Below are 17,173 nucleotides of genomic sequence, written 5' to 3'. Positions count from 1 at the left end.
AGAGGCGGGTGGACAACCAAAAACCCACTAATTCTGACAAACTCCAAGAAGTGATTATGAAAGAATGGGTTGCTATCAGTCAGGAATTGGCCCAGAAGTTGATTGAGAGCATGCCCAGTCGAATTGCAGAGGTCCTGAAAAAGAAGGGACAACACTGCAAATACTGACTCTTTGCATAAATGTCATGTAATTGTCGATAAAAGCCTTTGAAATGTATGAAGTGCGTGTAATTATATTTCACTACATCACAGAAACAACTGAAACAAAGATCTAAAAGCAGTTTAGCAGCAAACTTTGTGAAAACGAATATTTGTGTCATTCTCAAAACTTTTGGCCACGACTGTAGAATGAATGAGCTTTTTATGAGAGACTATGCTTGGTCCTAAGGGCAAACCACAATCTCAAGTGTGACTTCCTTCGCTAGGAAAAATGCCACCTATATATCAGAGTCCTCAAATACTTCAGCCAAAAGAAAGGAATAAGCTGAACAATTTTCTGTCAAGAGAGCAGAAATTGAAATGGAAGCTGCTATCGAGGCGCAGCGCCAACTGATGGCTGAAAAGGAAGCTGAAATGGATGTACAACACCATTAAATAGAAGCTGAATTGAAAGGTCTGGAAAGGCAAAAAGAAGTTAAGATCAAAGAAGCCAGACTCAGAGTACACGAGGAGGATATGAATTACAGTGGTCATAGGTTCAAATCTGTACTAAGTGAAGAGGCAGACTCCTACTTTCCAACATACTCCTAGGAGAATGGAAGGAAATCTCCGGCACTTAGTGAGGAAATAAGTCATTATCCTTACATCCCTGCTCAGAAAGACAAAGAGAGGCCTAGTCCAGTGTAATGAAAAAGATGTGTGGATTTACTCTCTATCTCTACCAGAAAAAATAAAGAAAGGGACTTACCAAATTTAGAACTAAGTGAGAAAATAGAAACGGATGATTCTATTCCTAGATGTCACGGCAATGCTCAGGAGAATGTTACAACCATTGTCTAAGCAAGACAACAGAGAACAGTCATACTGAAGATCATAGAGTGGAAGGCAAGTTTTGAAGTGATCATTGAGCATTATTGCTTCAGTCCAGTTGACAAGTTATTCTACCTTCAGAGATATATTGGTGGGGAAGCAAAGGAAGTTCTTGAAGGTAACTTCTATAGAAGAGACGAAGAAGTCTACAAGCAAGTTTGGGAAAAATTGAATGCAAGATATGTTCATCCTTTCTTACTACAAAGAGCCTTTAGAGAGAAACTGAATAACTGACCTAAAATAGGTCCTAAAGAACACTTCAGACTCCAAAAGTATGGTGAATTCCTGCAAGCATGCAGCAATGCCATCCCACATGTTCAAGGACTGGAAGTACTGAACGACTATCTAGAAAACCGCAGGATGCTAACTAAGCTACCTGAAGATATGGTTTATAGATGGAATCGCTATGTGACTAAACAGTTAGATCTAGGTAAGAACTTCCCAAGGTTTAAAGAGTTCGTCCATAAGGAAGCACGGATAGCATGTAATCCAGTAACCTCATCTTATGTCTTAAAATCCTTAAAAGAAAGGCCTGCGAGAGAGATAAGACGCGCAAAAGCAACTAGCTTTGCAACCAACACAGCAGCTAAGGGTCTAGACACCTATGAGAGCAAGTTCAAAGTCACTACTGGGATCAGTAGAGAGACAGAACCGACAAATCTTCAGACTACCTTCAAGTGTATGTTCTGTGGAGAGAACCACTCCTTACACAAGTGCCAACAATTGAAGGAGAAGTCCCCAGAAGAAAAGAAGAAATTTGTGCTTGATAACCAACTGTGTTTTGGATGTCTAAGAAAAGGCCATGTTACTAAGGAGTGTAAGAAAAAGGCCACATGCAGCGCTTGAAAAGGACACCATCCTACACCACTACATGAAGAACGTCAAAAGAAAGATAAATCCTCAATACCTAAAGATACTGAGGAAGAAAATAAAGTATCGGTATTCTCTTAAAGAGTGAGGGAAGGAGAAAGCAACGGCACATCAATGGTTGTACCAGTGTGCATTACAAATCCTAAGAGGAGGAGAAGGAAGGTATACGCCTATGCGCTACTAGATGCCCAGAGTGACGTCACCTTCATTGATCAAGAAATCTGGAAGAAAGTGGCTACAGAACCAGTGAAGCTTAAACTCACCACAATGATGGGGAGAGACACATTAGTGAACAATCAAAGGACTGAGAGTTAGAGGACTTAATTCAAACTTCACATTAGATCTACCTCCAGCTTATACAAAAGACCATATACCTCTAGATCGAGATCGCATACCTACCTGTGAAACAGCCAAATGTGAGCACCTATTTGTCATATCTCATGAAATGTCCCCGATGAAGGAGTTTGGTGTTGGACTGTTGATATGCTACAATTGTCACGAAGCCTTGGTACCACGAAAGGTAATCACAGGAGGAAAGGGTGAACCCTACGCTGTTCAAACTGACCTAGGATGGGGTGTTGTTGGAGGAAAACAGCAGATCGCAAACTCAAGACAGGTGACAGGATTGTTTCATTAAATATCTGTCCAAGAGTTACCAACTGTAAGTCCAGCAAAATTAATCAAGATCCTTAAATCCTACTTTGCAGACATAAGTTCTAAAGAAAACAGTGTATCCCAAGAAGACATAAAGTTCATACACACTCTAGAAGAAAGTAGAATCAACAAGGTCATCTTGAAATTCTCTTATCATTTAGAGAATGACCTCGTCTGCCAAATAACAGAAATCTTGCCCTAGCAAGATTGAAATGTTTGAAGAAATGGATGGGAGAAGATCCCAAACTCAAGAATGAATATTTGAAATTCATGGAAGGTATCCTCGAAGAAGGACATGCAGAGAAAGTTAATAACCAACCTAAAGAAGGAGAAGTGTGGTACATCAAGGTGTTTACCACTCAAAGAAACCAGATAAGATTAGAGTACTATTTGATGGCAAAGTACGATGGTGTTGCATTGATTGATCATCTACTAAAAGGACCAGACCTTACAAACACTCTACCTGGAGTACTCTTCAGAAAGTATCCCATAGCAGTCATGTGTGACGTTGAAAAGATGTTCTACCAGTTTCATGTGAAGAATGAAGGTAGAGACTTCCTGAGGTTCCTATGGTAGGAGAACGGAGATACAGAAACAGAGCCAGTAGAATACAGGATGAAAGTACACTTGTTTGGAGCAGCATCATCTCCAGGTTGCGCCAATTATGGTATGAAAAGGATTGCCCATCTGCAGCAAATTTTTTGAAGAAAAACTTTTATGTAGATGATGGTCTTATAAGTCTAGAGTCTACAGAATCTGCAATCAAACTAGTGAAAGAAAGCCAAGAGTTATGTGCAAGAGGAAACCTTCGCCTTCATAAATTTATCTCAAACAACAGAGAGGTACTGGAATCCATCAGTGACTCTGAACGTGCATTAACAATGAAGAATGTAGATCTCAATTATGATCATCTTCAAGTACAGAACGTACTTGGAATGGGATGGAATGTAGAGAATGACAAGTTCTTCTTTGAAGTATCTATTGAAGAGAAAGTTGCAAATAGACGTACCATTCGTTCCACAGGGGCTTCTATATATGATCCATTGGGATTCTTGGCCCCAGTAACTCTCAGAGCAAAATAAATACTACAAGAATTATGCCTACAGAAGTTGGGATGGGATGAGCCCATACCTGAAAATTTGAGGTCAAGGTGGGAGAGTTGGATAAGAGACCTTTAAAACTTTAGAAAGGTTCAGATACCCAGATGTTTTGTACCTCATGATTTCAGAAAGTACAAGAAAATAGAACTTCATCACTTTTCAGATGTCAGTAGTTATGGTTATGGTCAGTGCTTCTACATCAGAGTGATAGGAGAAGAAAAGATACACTGTTCCCTGGTTATGGGAAAGGCCAGAGTTGCACCTACCAGTATTTAGACAATAACCAAGACTTGAACTGACAGCAGCTGTTGTTTCAGCATCAGTAAGCAAGTTTCTGAGAGAAGAATTGGAGTTAAAAATAGATGAAGAATATTTTTGGACAGACTCACAAGTTGTCCTAGGATACATAAACAATGAAGCTCGAAGATTTCATATCTTTGTCGCCAACAGACTTGATAAAATTCGAGAAATAACAAATCCAGAACATTGGCATCACATTGACACAAAGCATAACACAGCAGATTATGCTTCAAGAGGCCTGAATGTAACAGACTTGAAAATTTGTTCACAGGCCCAGAGTTCCTTTGGGAAAAGGAAATCACGCCCAGTAAAGGTTACACAGAATTGTCTATGGGTGATCCAGAAGTAAAAGTTGTACAAACATTGAGCACTGCTGCCAAGTGTCAAGATGACATACTAGCCAGATGTTCAACATTGGAATACAGTCATAAATGTAGTAGCTCGAATTCAACATTTGGCAAAGGGAATCAGAAAGAAGGAATTGTTGAATGTAGAAGAAAGAATGAAAGCTGAAGAAACAGTCATAAGACTCATTCAACAGAGATTCTACAGTGAAGAGTTGAAGAGACTTAGTCAAGAACCTAAAAGGCTTCCAAACAACCACCCATTTTACAAGCCTAATTTTGTTCTGCAGGATGGTATACTGAAGGTTGGAGGGAGACTGGAAAATGCATCGTTACCTAGCAGAGTGAAGCATCCAGCAATTCTACCCAAAAACTCTACTTTCACAAGATTGATTATTGATGACTACCACAACATATCCTTGCATGAAGGAAGAAGCTTCTCTCAAATCTGTTTGAGAGAAGGTGATTACTGGATAGTGAAAGGAAGCAAAGTTATAGCAAAGTATATAGGTAAATGTGTAGTCTGCAGAAAGGAACGTAGACCTACCGAAGAGCAAAGAATGGCAGATTTACTGGAAGATCGTGTAAACCCATCACCACCATTTCTTTATAGCGGAATGGATTGTTTTGGCCCATTCATCACCAAATAGAACCCAAGGTGTACAAGAGATATGGACTAATATTTACATGTCTGAGCTCCAGAGCAATTCACCTGGAAATGTTAGAGGATATGTCAACTGACGCATTTATCAACGCCTTGAGATGTTTCATAGCTATTAGAGGTACTGTCAGAGAGCTTAGATCTGACCAAGGATCTAATTTTGTCGGAGGGAAGAATGAATTGAAGAAAGCTCTAAAAGAGATCGATAAAGAAAAAGTAACGGAGTGTTAGAGAAACAGTGTGATTTTCACATGAATGCTCCACATGCAAGCCATATAGGAGGAGTTTGGGAAATACAAATCAGAACTGTAAGAAATGTGTTAAGTTCAGTGTTAAAAAAGAATGCAGGAAGAATAGATGATGCTTCACTTAGAACCATATTCTATGAAGTAATGTCTATTGTTAACAGTCGTCAATTTACAGTTGATAACATCAACAATCCAACAAGTTAGGACCCTTTAACTCCCAACCATCTACTTCACCTTAAGTCTGATTACATACAGCCACCACCTGGCAAGTTTACCAAAGAGGATTTATATGCCAAAAGGAGATGGCGAAGAGTTCAATATCTATCAGAACAGTTTTGGAATAGATGGAGAAAAGAGTACTTAGCCAATCTTATGCTAAGAAGTAAATGGCAAACACCCAAAAGAAATGTCCAAGTTGGTGACATAGTGTTAGTGAAAGAAGAAGATTTACCTAGAAGCCAATGGAAATTGGCCAGGTTCTAGAAGTTCAAAAGGATGAAGACAAACTAGTAAGAAGAGTGTTGTTACAAATAGGAGACTCAAAACTTGACAAAAAAGCAAAACGTCTCACTACTCCACTCATGTTGGAATGTCCTATACAAAAGTTAGTTGTTCTACTTGAGAGTGATAAAAGACACTTGGAAATTGAGAGCTTGATGGAAAATTCCTCAAATTCATGTTCAAGTCCTACCACTAAGAACATAAAATTATAGGTAATTTTGGTGGGAGTGTAGCTGGCCAGCTAAGACCTGCTTAAGGTTGCTAATATAGCTTACAGTATATGTTTATACAGCTTTATCTGCCAATAACCTTAATACAGTTCCTATGTTTGTGTGTTAAAGACAAAAGCAGAGTTATTTACAGTGACTTCATGTTTGTATAATAGTTATATTTTCTGTCCACAGAAGCAGAAAAGAAAATATGCCTTTAAGATTCATTAAATAATGAAAGGTAAGCTCAATGACACAGCAGAAACAACAGAAAGCATAGAGTGAAACTTTTGTTGCTGGGCAGGAGTCTTGACCAATCACAGCCAGCCTGACACACAGCAAGAGTTTTGACCAATTACCGCCAACCTCACACACAGCTTGTTGGGAAATTCCCCTAGCAGGAGCTGCTGGAATCATTATTCACCAGAGAGAGGAGCTGAACAGACACACACTCCACTAAGAGCTGTGTTATATGGAAGCAAGAGACCAAAATTGGTATTTAAAACAGTTATATAATGTTCCTACTGTTAATATAGTGATTAGAACTGTATAGTGAACTAGTTATATATGTGTTTACTTACAGTTCCACCAATTGCAAACTACAAAGTTCACATACAAATTCAAATTCCATATTTCAATCCAAATTGTATACAACCATACCAGATCATACTCAGCCAATCTGCAAATAGTTACTGCTAACTGCATACTGCAAATTGCGACCAAATTCAGCAAGTGAACTATTAGTTAGACCTCAGATATACCTCTCAGAGAGATCATAAAGTGCTTAAATAACTTAAAGTGAGAGTACAGATATTAAAGAGAGAAATATATCCACCATTTTATGTTAAATGACCAGATTGAACAGTTGAACCACGATCTTATGCATACTGCCATTTTATGAATCTTTATGCAACACGTGTTTTGTACATGGACTATCTGCTGCAGAGGCGGCAGTGTTATATGAAGAAAAGTTGAAGTTAATAAAGAAGTTATTTCAAGCATTTGGTGTTCTTTTTAAACCTACTGTTTCCATAGAACGGCGCTAGAGGAATTACAGAGTAACAGACAGTCTGGTTAGACTAAAAGTCAGAGATATCAGAATTCTTCTAATGTTACAGCGCAAAAGGCACTTCATAGTGCTGTGCCTGCCACACTATGTGTGCACTGCTATCACAGTCGACACATTGCTCAGTCTGCAGCTCTGACTACCTACTTTCTGCCTCCACTACACTTTCAGCCTCCTGCTGGGTATATTTCTACTTGCTGTTGGTCACTCTACAGTCGTGGCCAAAAGTTTTGAGAATTACATAAATATTGGAAATGGGAAAAGTTGCTGCTTAAGTTTTTATAATAGAAATTTGCATATACTCCAGAATGTTATGAAGAGTGATCAGATGAATTGCATAGTCCTTCTTTGCCATGAAAATTAACTTAATCCAAGAAAAAACTTTCCACTGCATTTCATTGCTGTCATTAAAGGACCTGCTGAGATCATTTCAGTAATCGTCTTGTTAACTCAGGTGAGAATGTTGACGAGCACAAGGCTGGAGATTATTATGTCAGGCTGATTGGGTTAAAATGGCAGACTTGACATGTTAAAAGGAGGGTGATGCTTGAAATCATTGTTCTTCGATTGTTAACCATGGTGACCTGCAAAGAAACGCGTGCAGCCATCATTGCGTTGCATAAAAATGGCTTCACAGGCAAGGATATTGTGGCTACTAAGATTGCACCTCAATCAACAATTTATAGGATCATCAAGAACTTCAAGGAAAGAGGTTCAATTCTTGTTAAGAAGGCTTCAGGACGTCCAAGAAAGTCCAGCAAGTGCCAGGATCGTCTCCTAAAGAGGATTCAGCTGCGGGATCGGAGTGCCACCAGTGCAGAGCTTGCTCAGGAATGGCAGCAGGCAGGTGTGAGCGCATCTGCACGCACAGTGAGGCGAAGACTTTTGGAAGATGGCCTGGTGTCAAGAAGGGCAGCAAAGAAGCCACTTCTTTCCAAAAAAAAACATCAGGGACAAATTGATCTTCTGCAGAAAGTATGGTGAATGGACTGCTGAGGACTGGGGCAAAGTCATATTCTCCGATGAAGCCTCTTTCCGATTGTTTGGGGCATCTGGAAAAAGGCTTGTCCGGAAAAGAAAAGGTGAGCGCTACCATCAGTCCTGTGTCATGCCAACAGTAAAGCATCCTGAGACCATTCATGTGTGGGGTTGCTTCTCATCCAAGAGAGTGGGCTCACTCACAATTTTGCCCAAAAACACAGCTATGAATAAAGAATGGTACCAAAACACCCTCCAACAGCAACTTCTTCCAACAATCCAACAACAGTTAGGTGAAGAACAATGCATTTTCCAGCACGATGGAGCACCGTGCCATAAGGCAAAAGTGATAACTAAGTGGCTCGGGGACCAAAACGTTGACATTTTGGGTCCATGGCCTGGAAACTCCCCAGATCTTAATCCCATTGAGAACTTGTGGTCAATCCTCAAGAGGCGGGTGGACAAACAAAAACCCACTAATTCTGACAAACTCCAAGAAGTGATTATGAAAGAATGGGTTGCTATCAGTCAGGAATTGGCCCAGAAGTTGATTGAGAGCATGCCCAGTCGAATTGCAGAGGTCCTGAAAAAGAAGGGCCAACACTGCAAATACTGACTCTTTGCATAAATGTCATGTAATTGTCGATAAAAGCCTTTGAAACGTATGAAGTGCGTGTAATTATATTTCACTACATCACAGAAACAACTGAAACAAAGATCTAAAAGCAGTTTAGCAGCAAACTTTGTGAAAACTAATATTTGTGTCATTCTCAAAACTTTTGGCCACGACTGTAGTTCAGTTGTGTCTTCACCCTGCTTTTTCGGGATGAAAAGCCCTGCAGATGGCTAAAAAGCAGAGGGAACCCAATCTAATGTGTTTAAAGCCCTTTAGGACCTCCTCCGTATATAAACGGTGGTAGTTCGGGGTTTAAACATGGCACCAGCTCAGAAGCTGAGCAAGCGCTGTAGCTGCCAGATATCTGCTTTTTTTTACAGACCATACACCTATAGGTAATGTCTGAATATTTAACCCCTCAGATGCCAAGGCCAGGGCGAAAGGGGATGTTGCCAGCTGCCCTGACAAATTTATCTTCATTCACACCAGTTTTCTTGCGCCAATGAGGCTAGAAATAACTTAATCAAAAATTAGGTGCATCCTCCGGAGGCACAGAGGATAATAATACTGGCACAGAAAGTGCTGTGCTTGATAAATCTCCCCAAAGATGTGCGATTTGTCTGGGCCTGTTCTGAGAGAGAGATCTTTTCTAGCCACAGGAATAGGGGGTTGCACGTGAGGACAGGCTACCAATTCCTGAGTGCTTCCAGAATTTGGCGCAGTTCCCAAATTGCCTCGGATGGCAAATACATCTGGTTACGCTGATTATAGCGGCATTGCCGCTCACCATCTGTGTTGATTCCTCAAAGTTGCGCAAAACCTCACAGAGGTCAGAAATCCATGCCCACTTGTGGCTTGTGAAGAGCGGAAGCTGACTGGAAAGGCAATGACCATGTTGCAGCTGGTATTCCACTATTGCCATGGCGAACATGTGAATGTGGAGTTCCAGCGCACGTCGCACAACAGTTGGTGAGCTGACAATTATAAGCGCTGCTGCAGCATTGTCAGACCGGCGACAGCTATAGATGACTTTCGGAAATGGGCACACACGCGGTGCACCTTCAGTAGTAGCTCAGGCAAATTGGGGTAGGTTTTGAGAAAGCGCTGAACCACTAAGTTGAACATGTGGGCTAGGCATGGTATGTGTGTGAGCTTGCCGAGCTCCAAAGCTGCCACCAAGTTACGGCCATTATCAGACACAACCATGCTTGGTTGTAGGTTGTGTGGCGAGAGCCACAGCTCAGTCTGGTCCCTTATACCCTGCCACAGCTCTGCGGCAGTGTGCTGTTTGTGACCTAAGCAAATTAGTTTCAGCACTGCCTGTTGCTGCTTCTCCCCTGCAGTGCTACACTGCTTCCAGCTACTGACTGATGGCTGACTGGTGCTGCAAGATGAGAATTCAGAGGTGGAAGTGGAGGAGGAGGTGGAGGAGGAGAAGGGGGCTTGCAGCCACTAATGTAGGTGGTGGCGGAAATCCTGATGGAAGTAGGGCGTGCAATCCTTGGCATCGGTAGCACCTGTACCATCCCAGGGTACAACTTGTTACCGGCCTCCACAACGTTCACCCAGTGTGCCGTCAGGGAAATGTAGCGTCCTTGGCCAAAAGCACTTGTACATGTTTCAGTCATTAACTCGACCTTCCCAATAACTGCATTGGTCAGGGCACCAGTGATGTTACGGGACACATGCTGGTGTAAGGTGGGGACGGCAGACTGGGAAAAATAGTGGCGGACTGAGTAACAAGGGACGGCCGCCGCCATCATGCTGCGGAAAGCCTCAGTGTCCACAAGCATATATGGCAACATTTCCAGGTCCAGCAATTTGGTAAGGTGTGCATTTAGTGCTATGGCCTGTGGGTGGGTGGCTGGGTAATTGCACTTTTGTTCAAAGGCCTGGGGTATGGACATCTGTACTCTAGGCTGGGACACAGAAGTGGATGTGCTAGCTGATGGTGCTTGCGAAGGTCCAGGTGCAGGGCGGAGGCATCCGGGCCTGCGTCTTGGACAGGGGATTGGCCAACATGTAACCTGATTGTGGACCCAGGTGTTCGGCCCACCTATTAGGGCGCTTTGATGCCATGTGGCGGATCATGCTGGTGGTGGTGAGGTTGCTAGTGGTCACGCCCCTGCTCATTTTGGTATGGCACAGGTTGAAAATGACAATTCTTTTATTGTCCGCACTTTCCTCAAAAAAGCGCTAGACTGCAGAACACCTACCTCTTGGCAAGGAAGATTGCTGCAAGGGGGTGCTCCTTGGAACAGTTGCAGGCATGTTTGGTGTGGCCCGCCTTCTCTCTTTTGCCACTCCACTGCCTCTTCCAGCCTGTTGCGGTGCTGCGGATCCCTCCCCCTCTGTACTGCTGTTCTAGCTCGGCTTGCCACCTTCCCAGGTTGGGTCAGTGATTTCATCGTCCACCACCTCCTCTTCCACTTCCTAACGCTGGTCACCCTCCTGACTTGTGAAACACTAATTGCTGCTCCCTACCGTCATCTTCTTCTGGCTGTGGGTGCTCAAGAGTTTGGGAATCAGTGCACAAGATCTCCTCATATCCCTCTTCAAGCGGGCTTGGCAAGAGGCCCAAATCAAGGAATGGCACTGAAAATTTGGGATCACTTGTTTGCCAAGACTCTCCATGGTGGGAGGAAGGAGGATCAGGGTGAGGATTCTGTTGACCAGACTCTTGGCTACTGAGTCTGGACTTTGTGGAAGACAGGGTGGTGGTTAACTGACTGGAAGCATTAGCTGCTGCAATCCAACCGACCACTCGGTCGCACTGGTGTGACTTTGAGAGTTGTGTCCTGCGCCGCCCTGCAAACTGGGACATGAAGCTAGGTATTGTGGATGAGTGTGTTTCTTGTGCTCTGGCAGCAGGCACAGTTTCACCGCGCCCAGGGCCACGGCCTCTGCGTGCACCATCAGCAGCACGGACACTTCCCCGTCCCTTACTGCTCGCCTTGAGTAAATTAAATGGTATTTATGCTTGCAAGTATGTCACACGTACAGTAGCGCAGGTTTTGTAAGTGTATGCACAAATAAATTACACTGAATGTCACAGATATTTAGGATGCACAAACGTTTTACAGGAGATGTAGCGCAGGTAATGTTGCTGTCACCAGCGGTTAAGAAAAAATTACACTGAATGTTACAGATATTTAGGATGCAAAAACATTATACAGGAGATGTAGCACAGGTAATGTCGCTGTCACTAGTGGCAAAAAAATTACATTGAATGTCACAGATATTTAGCATGCGCAAATGTTATACCGGAGATGTAGCACAAGTAATGTCGCTGTCAGCAGCGGCAAACAATTGCGCTGAATGTCACAGATATTTAGGATGCTCAAATGTAACACAACAGATGTAGCATAGGTTGTGTCACTGTCAGCAGCGGCCAAACAATTGCACGCAATTTAGCGCAGGTTGCGCTAATAATATATATTGCATCCAGATAACACAATAGTCCTTAAAATGACTTTTGGGTCTGTAACACCTTTCAATACTAAACCCTGCCTAAAAAAAATTCCTGACTCTACACTATCTGTCCCTTCTGCTGCAGCTCGCCCTGACTAAGACTGAGCTGAACCACGTGTCATCGGGTGCTATATAGAACCTGATGAAGCGCTCCGGCCAGCCAATCACTGTAATGCCAGTAACCAACATGGCTACGGCATTACAGTGATTGCCTTCCCCGCACGTTTATTGGCTGTGTAGCAGCCAACACGTGCGGGGAGGAGACTCGAGCATCGCGCTCGAGCACACGCGGTGTGTCAAAATGGTGTTCGGCCGAGCATGCTCGCCCAACACTACTCTTTAGGGATTATCTGGCAGTGTAAAGGTGCTGCTGATTACCTGATGATCGTGCAAAACACTCAGTCATCAGGTAATAGATCATTTGTGTGGTCACAAAAATCATCATTTGCCAGCAGCAGATCATGCAGTGTAAACAGCATCTGCTGCAAGCAAACACCTAGTCTGTATGTGGACAATCATTGGCATTAGTGATCACTCAACCCCATAATGTGTAGGATATTGCTGTATGTTAAAGCAACGGTGTCCTTCAATAACGAGCCGTCGATTGCCGGAAATGAATGTTCCCACCACGAAAATTGCCAGCTGTGCTGTCCCGTGGAAAGTGACCTTTATTACAAAGTAAGGAATGTAGTGCGTGGAGTTGACCCTTTTGGCTGTACATTATTTACAGATGATCAGTTTGATATGGGAGAAGTAAAGGCCCATTAACATGGAACAATTTGGCAGGTGATTGTCATGAAGCAAGTCTTCTCTTCCTCGCATTCTTGTCACTGAATTTGGCCACCACATTTACATTACATGTAGTGATCTCCCAAGTTGTGGTAGAAGCAGGGGCGTTGCTTGGGTTTGAAAACATCCGGGGCACAAGCCCACTGTGTTGAAATTGCACATTAAAGGCATACTTAAAGGTGTGTTCTGGTTTACGCAAATGAAGTGCAGTACTGCAGACTGCAGTCATTATATAATACAACATTCAGTAACTTTCCAATATCTGTTATGTTTCATTTCCTCACCACTGCAGAAATATTTGCTTGGGCCCTTTAATATTAATGGGAGTGGACCCTGGACAACCCCACAGATCATCCCCCCACCCACCTTGTACTTGTTCCGCTGATCCGCTATTTGCGGACTGCGCGGGCATGAGTTCACTCACTTCAGTGCGCTATCTCGTCCTGCGGCACGTGATCCCGTGAGACACATGACCTCCCGTGGCAGGTCTCGTGGGATCACGCACAACAAGACGGGATTGTGCCCCGAAGTGACTGAATTAATGCCCGCGTAGCCCGCAAGTAGCGGATCAGCAGAACAAGTACAAGAGGGGTGGGGGGATGATCTGTGGTGGGTTGCCCAGGTCCAATCAATATTAAAGGGCCCTGGAATAGCCAAATAAAAAAAATGCTACCAGGCCAGCAGTAGAAGCCACATTTTCCTGATGATTTGACCTATCAAATACTGACCTTTAACTTTGTCCAAGAAGGTGCTGGCACACATGGAAATTTAATGGTCGCATAAAACATTGTGTACTGTTGCCAGAATGTAGTATCCAATGAGAAAATAGCATCAAAACTGCCCTGTATGCCATTACCATGAAATCTCCTTTACAAGTTTTGGTTATGTTCAGACTATGGTCTAAACACCTTTACTCCAACTACATACTCTCAAGAAGCACAAATACCACATTGAACTTCCACTTTGTCATTTTTATGTAAAAAATAAGTTTGTTTGGGTAACAAAATTGCAAAACAACAGCATGTGTTAAATGAAATTAGAACAAACAAAAGCCTTAAAGGGATTCTGTCACCAGGATTTCACTCACTGAGCTGTTAACATGACCACATCAGTCTTCACGATTTATATTACAATATATTAGTATTACTGCCCTGTGTCTTGTAATTTGTCTATAAAATCGCTTTTATTAATATGAAAATGACCTAAATAAGGAGCCCAAGGGGCTGTCCCTCTGTCCATTGGAGCCCAGCCGCACCCCATCTCCTTGAGCCCAGCACAGCTCCACTGCTAATTTATTCTTTCCTCATCGCCAACCTCATATGCCTGATGTGCCGTGATCTCGCGCATGCACCGTGGAAAGACCAGTCAGCGCATGCGCAATGTGTTCTGTAAGGCCGATGCCAGGATACCGCGCAGGCACTAATAGGTCTATCCACAGCGCATGCACGAGATTACGGCGCACCAGGCATATGAGGTCGGTGATAAGTGAATAAATTAGCAGTGGGGCGGTGCTGGGCTCAAGGAGAAGGGGTGCGGCTGGGCTCCAACGGACAGAGGGACGGACTGTCCCTCTGTCCGTTGGAGCCCAGCCGCACCCCTTCTTGGGCTCCTTATTTAGGTAATTTGCATATTAACAAAAGCGATTTTATAGGCAAATTACAAGACACAGGGCAGTAATACTAGTATATTGTAATATAAATCATGGAGACTGATGTGGTCATGTTAACAGCTCAGTAAGTGAAATCCTGGTGACAGAATCCTTTTAAAGATCATACAGATCCCAGGTAAACAACTGGGGCAGGATTTGAGGGTGGCCGAACTTCCACATGTTCTATGTGGTGTGGGTGTTGGCCTGAGAAAAGAGGCAGAGGAACATGGCCAAAAAATTGTTGCCCATGCAAACAAGTTTGAGATGGATATTGGTAGCTTGGCTGATGGTGGGTAGTTGGCACGGAGGGTACATGGCTCAATGTTGGTGTAGGAAGAAGTCGAGAACGTGCCTGCTCTAAATATTGGTGAGCCTCTGTCGGCTCAATACATCCACCATTAGGCTCCAGCAAGACAGACATTGATGAAAGGCTCTGCTGAAACCCGCTGATAAAACTTGGCAAGGCCCTTCATTAGGACCTCTTAAGGATCCTCTGCTCGGTTTCTGGACAAGTAATCCAAGACCTTAGCATCTATCATGTCCCATGTACATTGTCCAGAAACAGGTTGAGATTGCCTTCTCCTTGCTTTTGCAGACCTATGTTTTACAGGTGGTGATGGGCAATGGGCTGACTGTGCAGATGGTCCTGGTTCTGCCTCATCCGATGTGGCAGGTTGGGACAATGAGGTGCTGGATGGTTTCATCTGCAATGGACAGTTGGGGTTGTCCAAAGCCCCTGATCCTCTTCCTCTAGGGAGAGGAATTACCAGTAGAAAGAGGGAGGTGCTCATACACTTCTACAGAGCACTAGTGAGACCTCATTTGGAGTATTGTGCTCAGTACTGGAGACCATATCTCCAGAAGGATATTGATACTTTGGAGAGAGCTCAAAGAGCTACTAAACTGGTACATGGATTGCAGGATAAAACTTACCAGGAAAGATTAAAGGACCTTAAAAAACCACTTGCCATCTGGGCCACTTGCCCCCTTCCTGACCAGGTGTCATGGTCTTACCTTCTTGCTGTTCTCCTTCGTTTGACATGTGCTGGCGGCCATCTTGGTTTCTGGGTTTTTTGTAGCCTCCCACCCTGCGCCTCCTCCTTCCCACTGGGAGGAGCTGGATGCCCAGCTCATATATATAGGAGGTCTGTGGCTTCAGTTCCTTGCTTGGTCCTCCTGTGTTCACATGCTTCTAGACTGCTGCTGCTTCTGGTTCCTGATCCTGGTTTCGTCCGACTACCCTGCTGGTTCCTGATCCTGGTTTCGTCCGACTACCCTGCTGGTTCCTGATCCTGGCTTTGTCTGACTACCCTGCTGGTTCCTGATCCTGGCTTCGTCTGACTACCCTTCTGGTTCCTGACCTCTGGCTTCGCAAAGACTCTGCTTCGGTTTCGCCATCCGTTTGGACTTTTGCTTTACAGCTTTATTTTCAATAAAGCCTTCTTATTTTCACTTATCCCTTGTTGTACGTCTGGTTCATGGTTCCGTGACATTAGGACCAAGCCATGAATTCTGACGGTACAGGGCCATCCTCGCTACCCACGCTGGTTGCCAGACTTGATCAGCAGGATCACCTGTTGGGTCGGTTCGCTGTGGCGTTGCAAACCCTGCTTGAACGCACGGCTCATTTCGCTCCCGTTGCCGATGGGTCGGTTGTCGCTCCTGGGCCCGCTCCTACTGCCGCTCCGGTTGTTGCGCCAGAGTCTACCCCGACACCTGTTGTTGCACCTGCGGTGTTTCGGGGTATGACCGGTTCTGCCCCTCTTCCACAGCGCTTTGGGGGAGAGCCAACTCAGTGCCGAGGTTTCCTTAACCAGGTGGGCATTTATTTCGAGTTGCTGCCACATGCCTTTCCCACTGAGAGATCAAAGGTGGGCTTCTTGATCTCGCTGCTCTCGGACAAGGCCTTGGCCTGGGCCAGCCCTTTATGGGAGAACAACAATCCGGTGGTTGCTGAGTTTTCCGGTTTTGTTGCTTCTCTTCGGAAGGTATTCGATGTGCCGGCTCGTGCTGCCTCTGCTGCGAAGCTCCTTATGTCCATCAGACAGGGTTCACGATCCGTAGCTGAATACGCCATTGAGTTTCGTACCCTGGCAGCAGAGGTGGGCTGGAATAATGAGGCTCTGGTCACTGCTTTCTCTCATGGTCTCTCGGATGCCTTGAAGGATGAGGTTGCAGCTAAGGACCTACCAGTGGAGCTCGAGTCTCTTATTTCTTTCCTGATTTTGATTGACACCAGACTCAGGGAGAGACCTTCCTGTAAGGAGAGCCTGCGGAGGTTTTCTAACAGATTGGCGCCTACGTTTGCTGTCCCACCCGTGCCTCCCTCTCCTCCCACGCCTCCTGGGGATGACTTGTCTGGGGGTGAACCCATGCAGCTGGGGTTTGCTCGCCTGTCCGAGGGGGAGAGGGTACTCCGGAGACGCGAGGGCCGATGCATGTACTGTGGTCTCGGTGGGCATTTTCGGTTGGCATGTCCGAACCGTCCGGGAAACGCTCGCACCTGAGATCCTGTCGGGGGCAGATCTTGGGTGGAGTCTCCTCGTCCCCGGTTTCCTGTGTTGACAAACCACTGATCACTGTTGTCCTCTCCTGGGTCGGGGGCTCGGTGACGACCCAGGCGTTGGTGGACTCTGGTGCTGGTGGTTTGTTCATTGATAATGTGTTCGCTGCCGCCAATTCCATTCCTC

Source organism: Bufo bufo, chromosome 3 (assembly GCF_905171765.1).
Source record: "Bufo bufo chromosome 3, aBufBuf1.1, whole genome shotgun sequence".
NCBI lineage: Eukaryota > Metazoa > Chordata > Amphibia > Anura > Bufonidae > Bufo > Bufo bufo.
The sequence above is the reverse complement of the archived record's forward strand: the minus strand, read 5'-3'. Positions refer to the sequence as shown.